The following is a 12,413-nucleotide window of genomic DNA, read 5'->3' as shown; positions in this document are numbered from 1 at the left end:
TGAGTTTTCCATAGGGCGGTTGGCCTCACTTTTAGCCCGAACGGCTGAATGGATTTGCACGAAACTTGGCAAAATTGTAGGGACTGGTAGCCCGATGTGCCTTTTGTAGGTCTCAATATATGTGCTCCAGTGGATTTTGAGAAATTAACGTTTAAAAAAAGATATATATCTGTAACAGCGGACCGGGCAGCGCTCTGGTTCGCGGACTTTTCGCGCAACGGAGCTTTGTGAAGCGAAGCTGATTGGTTCTCCGGCGTCTGTCAACATTCCAAACAGTCCGTAGCGGCCGCCATCTTGTCTCTCGGTAGGATCGAGAGACAAGAGGAGGCCGAAGCGAAGGGGCAAATGACCATAAGGGGGCATAGTACATTGTCGCTCACCCCCTAGGTTTGATGTTGAGGTTTTAAAAGGGCCCCGCGGGGCAAAAAAAAATAAAAATAATAATAATCGAACAGCTGAATGGATTTGCACGAAACTTGGCAAAATTGTAGGGACTGGTAGCCCGATGTGCCTTTGCTAGATCTCAATATATGTGCTCCAGTGGATTTTGAGAAATTAACGTTCAAAAAAAGGTATATATCTGTAACAGCGCACCGCTTCGCGTACTTTTCGCGTTACGGAGCTTTGCGAAGCGAAGCTGATTGGCTCTCCGGTGTCTGTAAACATTCCAAACAGTCCGTAGCGGCCGCCATCTTGTCTCTCGGTAGGATCGAACAGCTGAATGGATTTGCACGAAACTTGGCAAAATTGTAGGGACTGGTAGCCCGATGTGCCTTTGCTAGGTCTCAATATATGTGCTTCAGTGCATTTTGAGAAATTAACGTTCAGAAACAAGATATATATCTGTAACAGCGCTCCGCTTCGCGGAGATAAAATTATATGTGTATTACCTAGCTGTTGCTAACACCAGTTAGCGACGGCTAGTAGAAGATAGCGACCATCTTGGGCCCCACTTTGCATGTGAGTGATATTTATCACTAATGACATGCAAAGGGGGCATGCCAAGATGTTAGCGACTGGAAACAGTCGCTAACATCGCTATCTCCTATTATCAACTTTTGGAAATATTCGAGATAAGGGCGAATATCTCTAAAAGCTACCACCTGCCCTGAGCAGTTCTTAGCCATGTTATCCAATGGGAGGTGGATAACATGGCTAAGAGCATTAGCTCGGTAATGCATGAATATCGCTGAGTTTTCAGCGATATTAATGCATTGCGGTCGTTTTTTATCGTATTTCAGATAAACCTTGATAATAGCAAGGTTTATCTGCGATAATTTCTGACGGTAAAAAAATCGTTGCTAAGCATCGTTAGGGATAAATATCGCTTAACTTTGGTAATATGCCCCAACGTCTGTTAACGTTCGATTCGAAGGAAATCAGGAAGTTTTGAAAAACATTGTCTGCGCCATCTTGTCTTTTTTCAAATGCCACACTTTTGTCGTGCACGGCAGCCATTTTAGATGCCTTGACCAGACCCACTCTGTGCACGCTGTCGATCCTTAGCATGGCTCCCCACCCTCGCAAACATCTCCCCCAGGCAGTGGTCACCCCCGCTCTCTGTCTTATGCATGGGTAATAAACCTCCCCCATCTGCGCTGCTGTTCCCTGAGAATCACACCCTGTGCCCGCCCGACACCTCCCTTTCGCCCTATTCACTACCGCACCCTCTGACACTCCTTTTCCTCTGTGTCCGATTGTCCAGGCTGGTCCTAGGGTATCAGCTAGCCCTGCAGATGTAGTTTATGGCCACAGCTGTAAAGAATCACCCCTCTTCAAAGGAGTTATAGTAGATCAAGGCCCACACTCGATGAGATTCGTCACAGCAGAAGCGTTGCTATTATCTGAAAACCATCCTGTATTGTGATTGGGGAGGGGACCGAGCCTGAAGCGGAAGATTCCAGGGATGACTGTTTGTACATCAAAGTTTTTACAATTATGTGTCACATTAAAAATATATAGCACTCCGACAAAGTAGTAAGATTATAAAACTTTAATAATTTATAAATATATACAAGAAAACAAAAATAGTAATAACATATAAACATATTTAAGGAAAAACAACGAAGTAGCGGTCGGCTGTGCGAATAGTCCCAACGCAGCACAACGTCCAGATTTCCGGCGTGGGGCGTCGCGGGGGGTGGGTCATCAGTAGCAAACTGTTGTGCGAATAGTTCCAAGGCAGCAGAACGCGTTGAAATCTAGATGACACGAAAGTGATGTCTAGTAAGTTGCCACCCAGCAAATAACGGCATGGGGCGTCGCGGGGGGTGGGTCATCAGTAGCAAACTGTTGCGCGAATAGTTCCAAGGCAGCAGAACGATGGCACCAAGGTGATGTCCAGTAAGTTGCCGCACTGGTTTTGGTATCCTACAATGCTGCTCCGAATAACGGCGTGGAGCGCCCCGGGGGAGGCGGCGTGAACGGGCCTCTCCAGGTGGAGTGTCATCTGTTGTAGTGGGGCGCCCCTTTACCGTTTCAGTTGCCATTCCGTCCGTTTTTGGTCCACTGTGTCAAAAGCCGCAATTCAGCTGAGTTGCGCCCACTCTTGCGGTGCAGCGATAGGCGGCTGTCACAGGACTCTCAAAATGGCGGCAGGCTGTTTCCTTTTTGGGCCTGGTCCACTGAAATGGCCCTGGGACACCTTGGAAATCGGACGCTTGTCTGCTAGGTCTTGGACCTCATTCTCGAAAGCGTCCCCTCCGCCTTGAGAATTCATCAAAAGTTTTGGGGGCTCCGACTCCTGCAGGCTTCTGGTGGGGAGCGGCTGCCATGGTTGCTCGCGGAATGACCACGACTGAGCTACGAGATGGTGGTGCTTTCATGCTGACGCCAGCTTCAGTCTGAAACATCCAGAAACAAGGTGGGGCTTTCATCGTTTGGGGAAAAAAAAAAGTTTTCATCCTATGAAAAGTGTTGTTTTTAGGTCACATGATCAAGCCTTCCATCATTAGGAAACCAAAAGTAAAATGAACCAATTAAAAGTTTTATAAACAAGTCACATGACCTGTTATGCGGCATAGGGTGTAAAATTAGGAGAAAATACGTTGGCACGTGAGGCGGCGTCAGTAGCGGACCGATGTGCGAATAGGCCGAAGGCAACACAACGCGCCAAGATCTGGATGGCACCGAGGTGGTGTCCAGCAAGTTGCAGCACTGGTGTGGCCATCCTACAATGCTGAAAATCGGCGTGGGGCGCCCCGTTGGCCTGTGAGTTTGCGTCAGTAGCGGACCGATGTGCGAATAGGCCGAAGGCAGCACAACGCGCCAAGATCCGGATGGCACCGAGGTGGTGTCTAGTAAGTTGTCGCACTGGTGTGGCCATCCAACAATGCTGAAAGTTGGCGTGGGGCGCCCCGTTGGCCTGTGAGTTTGCGTCAGTAGCGGACCGATGTGCGAATAGGCCGAAGGCAGCACAACGCGCCAAGATCCGGATGGCACCGAGGTGGTGTCTAGTAAGTTGCCGCACTGGTGTGGCCATCCTACAATGCTGAAAGTCGGCGTGGGGCGCCCCGTTGGCCTGTGAGTTTGCGTCAGTAGCGGACCGATGTGCGAATAGGTCGAAGGCAGCACAACGCGCCAAGATCCGGATGGCACCGAGGTGGTGTCTAGTAAGTTGTCGCACTTCTGTGGCCATCCTACAATGTTGAAAGTCGGCGTGGGGCGCCCCGTTGGCCTGTGAGATGGCGTCAGTAGCGGACCGATGTGCGAATGGGGCCAAAGGCAGCGCAACAATATTTTCTGATTTGAAGACACCACAAGGCGCTGAGATGCCAAGATCCGGATGGCACCGAGGTGGTGTCTAGCAAGTTGTGGCACTGGTGTGGCCATCGTACAATGGTAAAAGTCGGCGTGGGGCGCCCTGTTGGCCTGTGAGATGGTGTCAGTAGCGGACTGATGTGTGAATGGGGCCAAAGGCAGCGCAACAATATTTTCTACTATATTTTCGGAGTAGAAGACACCACAAGGCGCTGAGATGCCAAGATCCGGATGGCACCGAGGTGATGTGTAAGTTGCGGACGGATGTGCGAATGGGGCCAAAGGCAGCTCAACAATATTTTCTGAAGAGAATACACCACAAGGCGCTGAGATGCCAAGATCCGGATGGCACCGAGGTGATGTCTAAGTTGCGGACCGATGTGCGAATGGGGCCAAAGGTAGCGTAACAAGATTTTCTGTATGGAAGATACCACTAGGCGTTGAGATGCCAAGATTCGGATGGCACCGAGGTGATGTCTAGGAAGTTGTGCCACTGGTGTGGCCATCGTACAATGGTAAAAGTCGGCGTGGGGCGCCCTATTGGCCTGTGAGATGGTGTCAGTAGCGGACTGATGTGCGAATGGGGCCAAAGGCAGCGCAACAATATTTTCTGACTGACACCACAAGGCGCTGAGATGCCAAGATCCGGATGGCATCGAGGTGATGTCTAAGTTGCGGACTGATGTGCGAATGGGGCCAAAGGCAGCGTAACAATATTTTCTGTATGGAAGATACCACTAGGCGTTGAGATGCCAAGATTCGGATGGCACCGAGGTGATGTCTAGCAAGTTGGTGTGGTCATCCTACAATGCTGAAACTCGGCGTGGGTCACCCCATTAGCCTGTGAGATGGCGTCAGTAGCGGACCGATGTGCGAATAGGCCGAAGGCAGCACAACGCGCCAAGATCCGGATGTCACCGTGGTGGTTTCATAGTTGAGAGGCACTTCATCTGCAGTGGGGCGCCGAGATCCGGATGGCACCGAGGTGATGTCTAGCAAGTTGCTGTACTTGTGTGGTCATCCTACAATGCTGAAACTCGGCGTGGGTCGCCCCATTAGCCTGTGAGATAGCTGTTCTTTGGATTTGGGCCTGGTCCACTAAAATGGCCCTGGGACACCTAAGAACTCGAACGCTCGATTTTTTTTTCCTTTCCTGTACATGCAAAAAAAGGTAAATGCCCGGTATGTTACACGCTTCATCTGCCACGATGAACTCTCCAGAGGAACCGAAAAAATATATAGTTGTGGTAACTATACCATGCATCGTCATATGGAGAGGTGGCACCAATTAATTATAGTGCTGCATAAAAGAGAGATTTGGAGGAGAACCCCTGACCTGCTAGTACATTCATCAAAGAAGTGGCACTGAGAGCTTCAGAGGCAAGGGAAACGGTCCCAAATATTTAGAAGAACTTTGGAAAGATTAAAATGACATGTTTAGATTGTGGTAAATTAATTTCATGTGGGCAGATGAGTGTTACTCTAATAAATACAGCATATGAACATCATCATAGTCGATGGTTGGTAGAGACATTTTGACTATATCCTGGACCTGCCCGTCCTCGCCCAAAATGGCGCCGGAATAAATGGGACTCGTAACTCCTTGTTGTGTACTGGTTGCAGAACCTTGAAATCACGAGATACGTATGCAGTTTTGAAGCACATGGCGGGCGGGGACGAGAATTGATTGAATATTTCGACATCCCTATTGATATTAAGTTCTGATGTGTTATTGATTACTGTACTGTTGAAAATTCGAATTAACGTCACCCATGGTACTTGCCCGCAAATGTATATCTAGATAATTTTATTGTAACTGGCCCTGTCGTATTTTAATTATAAAATGTACGTCCACCGATTCCGTAACTGTTAGACACCTTAGTTTTTGCAACCTAATGGCCCGCCCGTTACGTTCCTCTACAGTGTAAATGTCTATTCATCATATACGATTACAGTTTGCTCCGTGGCAGGCCCACGTGGTTATAGGCTCGTATTTGTATAATGAAATTTTCACAATAAAGGTTTTTAAAAGAAAACATGGTAGTAGTGTATACATTGGTAAAGTTTTTAATAATAGTCACTGTTTTAGAATCATTAAAAGGCAAGTGAAATAAAGCAGACCAATTACATGAAGGGTAAAAGGTATAATACGAAGGAACGCAGTAAAGATAAATGGTCAAGGGCTGTTGTGTTTTCTATTCCTGCAACATAAAGTGATCGATAAGAATCTCATATTCAGGCGTATCGGCGACTAAGACAGCAGGTCGACCCTCTTTTGCTCAACGGCTCCGTCATGGGACGAAGAAACGCTCTTTTTCTCGAAAAAAGAATATATTTTACTTGCAGGACAGTTGTAAAATTTCCGGGAAAGTACATTAGCCTGGAACATTATAACATATATTTAAGAGAAAATAATGTTCGGAAGTAATTAAAAGCGTAATTTTTAGGTGATATGACCAAGGCTTTCATCATTAGAATAAGAAAAGTAAAATGAACCAATGAAAAGTTTTATTAACAAGTCACATGACTTGTTATGCTTACGTTACGCGCTGCGCGCCCCGGATGACTTCCGGATGCGCTAACGCGGCACGTCATATGACGCATTACGCGACAACGCAGGTCCAGAATATAGTCAAAATGTCTCCACCAACCAGCGGTCGAAACACAACCCCTTTCAGCAGGCTAAATAGTTCTGTTAAATGACAACAGAAAGGACAGGCAACAAGAACCATCAGTCAAAGAGGGGAGGGCTAGTTCTTCTCTACCGGGTTACATTGGGGCGCTACCGGAACTGATCGAATTGGTAGTCTACAGTGTTTCTGGATGTTTCAGACCGAAGCTGGGGTTAGCATGAGAGCAGCACCATTTCGTAGCTCCGTTGTGGCCATTCCGCAACCAATCATGGCAGCCGCTCTTTATCGTTATTTTGGGCGGGGTGGGTGGCGGAGCCGAGCTGTTTTGCAGCCATCATTGTGTGGAGTTCAGTTCATCTCACTAGTTTTGTATTTGTCATGAGGGGTTGTTCCTATTGTTTCTATTTTAGCGAGGTCAAAAAGAGATCCCATTAGTGGCCTACTGATTTTGCTCGATTCCTTTTCTTTTTTTTACACGATTTTTCGTTATCTGCAAAGACTAAACAGAGTATTGCGACTCTGTGTTTGTTTGTAAATAGAGAATGAACCAAAGAGAACTAATTCTAAAACAGTAAATACTTGGATAACAATCAATCAAATGGAGAGAGAAGCAGGCACGACGGATTACAACGGGGGCAAAGGCCTGCGTTAACTACCTTTCACTATCTGCAAAGAGAGAGTACTCCTAATAGAAATGAGGGGGCACCATTCAAAGCAGATCAGTGTGCATAAACACGAAAATGTTTTCACTTACCACGTACTTGACATTCGACAGCTTATGATATTTGCTATTAAAAAACCATTGAAATTCACTGAAAAAACCATAGGTTATAGACCATATATAGTTAGGAATTAGCATTTACAAAACCTTGAAAATTCACTGAAAAAACCATAGGTTATACACCATATATAGTTAGGAATTAGCATTTAAAAAACCTTATTTTACTCACACAAAACCATTGAAATTCCATATATAGTTAGTTGCACTAACTATATATCGCGCACCCGCAATCCACTGCTGATCATGTCACATATTACATCATTCATATCATGGTCAGTGACATCACTGATGACATCACTGATGACATCTCAAATGACATCACTGATGAGATCACTGATGACATCTCATTTGACATCAATGACCACATCACTGATGATATCATTCATGTGACAATACAATGCATCTCCTCACGTTTTAATATAACCTCTGTTTCACCCAGTGTTAAATACAGAGTATAATTTTTGAAACCATTGACACACCAATACTAGTTACTACATACGTACTCACTGATTCCTACGTCTACACACACATTCACTCATTCACCCATACAATCATTCATACATACAATCACTCATCTTTACAACACTATCATATGCACTCATACACCTATACAGACACTTACACTCTGCCACTCATCCATGGAGTTACTCACACACCTAGTCAGTCCTGTAAAGAATCAATCACACTTCCATTTTCTTGTCTATACAGTTAAACATAGAGCACCTTACATTTTCAAACATATACTAACACATACTTACTTTCTTATACAATCATTGATACAAGTACACATTGATCTGCACAGAGTCACACACCTCCCAGCCAGCCACACACACACTCAGTCTCCTATACAAATACTTGGACAATCAATCAATAACCCATATAGTTAATCATATAGCTACTGATCAACACATGCAGCAGTTTACAGAACAACAGACATAATGATGCACAAATTAAGACAGTTTACTCACTAACCCATGCACTCAGTGAGACACATTTAATCACTCACTCATACATTCAGTCATGCACCTACTAAATCCTTCGTCCAGACACTTATACATCTACTCATTCTTCAATATGTAAAACATATTTAAACTTTACAGAAACACACAGTCACTGGATGATGTCATCAGTGATCTCATCAGTGATGTCATTTGAGATGTCATCAGTGATGTCATCAGTGATGTCATTTGAGATGTCATCAGTGATGTCATTTGAGATGTCATCAGTGATGTCATCAGTGATGTCACTGACCATGTCATGAATGATGTAATATGTGACATGATCAGCAGTGGATTGCGGGTGCGCGATATATAGTTAGTGCAACTAACTATATATGGAATTTCAATGGTTTTGTGTGAGTAAAATAAGGTTTTTTAAATGCTAATTCCTAACTATATATGGTGTATAACCTATGGTTTTTTCAGTGAATATATATATATATATATATATATATATATATATATGAAACCAACAGTCCTGTTCCGACACTGGAAGTCGGAGTTCCTTCAGGTGCGGACCTAGCGCAAATCTCTGTATTACGATACAGCCAATCCAAAAGAAAGTTCAAATCATCAAGGGTGTAGAAGAATAATGATTTATTTTTCAAGAAAATAAGGGACAAATGTCCATCCGATGACGCGTTTCACTCCTCAAGGGAGTTTGTTCACATATATATATATCAACTCGATCCTCTCGCTCGACAAAGGGACGACAAGCCACACCAGCCAGGTACGATTAATTTCTCTTTATTGGGCACAAAAACAATTATATATTGTTTGCGCCGATTTTTTCAAAATTCAAGCTTGAGCCCAAATCCTTAGTGCGTGGTAACTTTATTCAAACAAGATTGCCAAAACCACCCGACGCGTTTTGGTGCAGCCGCACCTTGGGCACGGGTCAATCAGGTTTGTGAATTCATCCATTTTAAGTGTTACAACATAAACATTAACATAAAAGTAGGACTACCCGTTCCAACACTGTAGAATGAAAACTTATATTGGCAGACATCTTTAAATTCTACCCGACTGTGCAAATCTGTACATCTCAAAACGGTTACAATTCATAGTGGTAAATGCACGCTGTCATTCTAATAGTTGCATCACAATTATATTGAAAAGGTGCCTCTTTAATATTAAAGATCCGTGAATACGTTGTAAAATATTGCTTAACAATTCAAGCATACTTGATCTCGGGACCACCTAGTTTCTCAAACTGGTCCCTCTGTAACTCCTTTGCCCCAGTGGGCACATTCGTGGTGCTTAACTGCAATTCTGCGCTAGTGGGCATAAATGCACCTTACAAATACAGCGTATCCTTATTCAGATAGAAAGTTTCTTATGTACAATCATTGTATACGAAATCTTTGCCACTTCCGCCCTAGTGGGCTACCATTTCTCATTCATGTAACACTTTAAATCATAACAAAATACACAGTTCCAATCGGTACATCTTATTAGGTTGCTGTTGATTTTTCACCCACGCTGTGTGCGGACTATCTGTCTCCTACTTTGTGAATATATATATATATCTGCATCATCTTCTATAATTATGCACATGATGTATGTTGTGTTACGTAGTATATAAGCAATAGTCAACATGAATTAGATCCTGTTAAGGATTCTTATTTTCTTTATTCTTCAAGGGCCTTCAAGGATTACGAAATACAGTACGTAACATGAGAACAGTAGCAGCATTAAGTTGTACCTATGTGGAAACAATCGTGCGAATTACATCGTCCACGACAATGAACTGATAACAAGCTGAGAATTCTGTTAAAACTCTCATCCAACGAATATGTATAAATCAAGAGAAGAGCACGTTTAATGATATTTACTAAACACAAAGGTTTTTTTTTGTACTTTGTTGTTTTTTTAATTGTCTACAATCACTTATATATGTATTGCCACTTAGGGTTAAAGTATGGACTATAGGGGAAATGTGAATATATGAAATATGGTGTTCTCAAATACCTACCATTTAGACCGGCCATAAACACCAGTTTAGTATTTTTTCTATGCAAAAATATTTAGTTGTATATATTTGTAGATAATGTATATAGTTGTATAGGAATATAATATATGTAAGTATTTGTATATAAGAATTGCACATATATATATATATATATATTTCTAAGTACGTGGATAATGGTTGTGAATTGGGGTAGTTTTTTGGATTTGGTCTATAGGAGGTGAGATTATAACCCTTGTATGATGGATTGGACAAGGAGTGATATATGAGAACATTGTTATTTATTGCATTCATGCAGCTATATATTTTTTCTTTTCCTTTCCCCTGTCTTTAAGTTGAAGGATGGTGGGTGCGGTGAAGTATTTTATTTATGTTCATGCACCATGTGACTCACTTTGGAGGTGGAGCACTGCAAAGAAAAAAATTTATTTAAATGTGTGCTGACCAGGTGTATGGTGTGTGATCAAGAGCACGTGTTGCTCGAAACGCGTCGCCTGAGAGGAGAATAAAATCTACCTTACTGCAGCCTGGGGTCCGTGTCTTCTATTTGCAGGAGCTTGTTGCAGTGTCGAAGACTTGGTTTTATATATATATATATATATATATATATATATATATATATATATATATATATATATATATATATATATATATATATATATATATACATATGAGGAAAGCATATTGCTTAAATATTAGAGGCCTCACTGCATACTGTAAAGACTTAACTCTATCCTCTCTACTTAGTGTGCCGGCTGATAGAAATACTACTCAAGATCAACCCAGCGACTGCAATGATTCCCACTCTGCAAAGAGAGATGGTGGGGTGGCTCTGCTGGTCGGTGACCAAACATTAGGCAGATAGGTGCTCTACCAACACCTTGGAACCCGTAAGTGCTGAGATTTGAATAAGAAAGAGGGGAAGCAAAATGGCCGTGTTGACCCATTCTAAAGTGTGATATTGTAAACGGGAGATAGTAACACAAATATTGATTTTTAAGTGTTTGATATAGTGCAGACATAGCTCCAAGAAGCAAGATATAACTTTGCCAAAAAAACATTTTTTCCCGTGCAAGCATCACTAGCGTGAGAGGGCGTGCATAGAACAGTACTGAGTTTGGAGGTCGTGTCGTGCAAGGTGAGGTCTTTTCTTAGTCTCATTGAACGCATTATGATATGTTAAACTACAATAAAAGCCATACAATTGCATCTGGTGTAGAATGTCAGCGCTGAATATCTTCTGTGCCTTTTTACTTAGAATGCATTAGCATTCACCTTTTACAATGTATGTGCCATATCAATAACCTGAAAGCCATTTCTAAATTCAACAAACGTGCTCATAAAATGAATCAAACTCAGGATGTTACTAATATCTGCAGCCTTGAAACGATTATGAAGCACGTCCCTGGAAAGAGCCACGGGCCAGATGTACGGATGTGCCCCCTTCACAACGTAACAAGTCCGCGGCATTGTGCTGTGAGTGGGGTCGGCGCTGCGCGGTTCCAGATGCTGCCGGCCTGTTCTCTGTGAAGGCTCCTGGGAGACCGCCGCGCGCAGCCCCAAGCCAGCCAGTATCTGCAGCAAGGTATTCATTCTGCGCGGACACTTCAGGTCAGATCCCTTCTGGTTCTCTTGCATTCCTCATTATCAAAGAAGTCTTAAGAGCGCTGGAATGCGAGGTGGTATGAGGTAAAAATCCAAGCCTGAGCAGTCACCTCGTGAATACCAGGAGAGAAGATAAGATTTCTGGCAACAGCCGGGCTATTCTTCCTCTCTTTCTCATTCATCTTTCAACTTCACATTTCCGCACGATCTCCCTTCTTCCTGTCTCTCATCCTTCATATCTTGCCTCCTTTTTTGTACATCTCCTCTTTCCTCTCCTCCTCTCTCTCGGCCCTTTCCTCTCTTCAACTCTCCCTTTCTCTCTACTCATACTTTTACTTCCCTTCCCTCTCTTCTAGTCCTTCCCCCTTTCTCTCTAATCTTCCCCTTTCCTACTCGCCCCTGTTTGCTACTGTTCCCCCATCTCTCCACCTCCATCTCTCTCCATTTGCTCCTTACTCGTATCTCTACTCCATTTCCCTTTACCTACTCTCTCCTCTACCCTTTTCTTCTCCTCCACTTCTTTCTCATCGTTCCTGCACTTCTCCCGCTGCCTTTATCCCATCTTTCTCTCCTTCCCCTCACCTCTTCTCTACTCCTATTTATCCCTCTCTTATCCCCTCCATCTCCCTGTTTGCCCTGCCACTTATTTAACATCCAGTTTTTTACTT

Source organism: Lissotriton helveticus, chromosome 2_1 (assembly GCF_964261635.1).
Source record: "Lissotriton helveticus chromosome 2_1, aLisHel1.1, whole genome shotgun sequence".
Lineage (NCBI taxonomy): Eukaryota > Metazoa > Chordata > Amphibia > Caudata > Salamandridae > Lissotriton > Lissotriton helveticus.
This window is presented reverse-complemented; position numbering follows the sequence as displayed.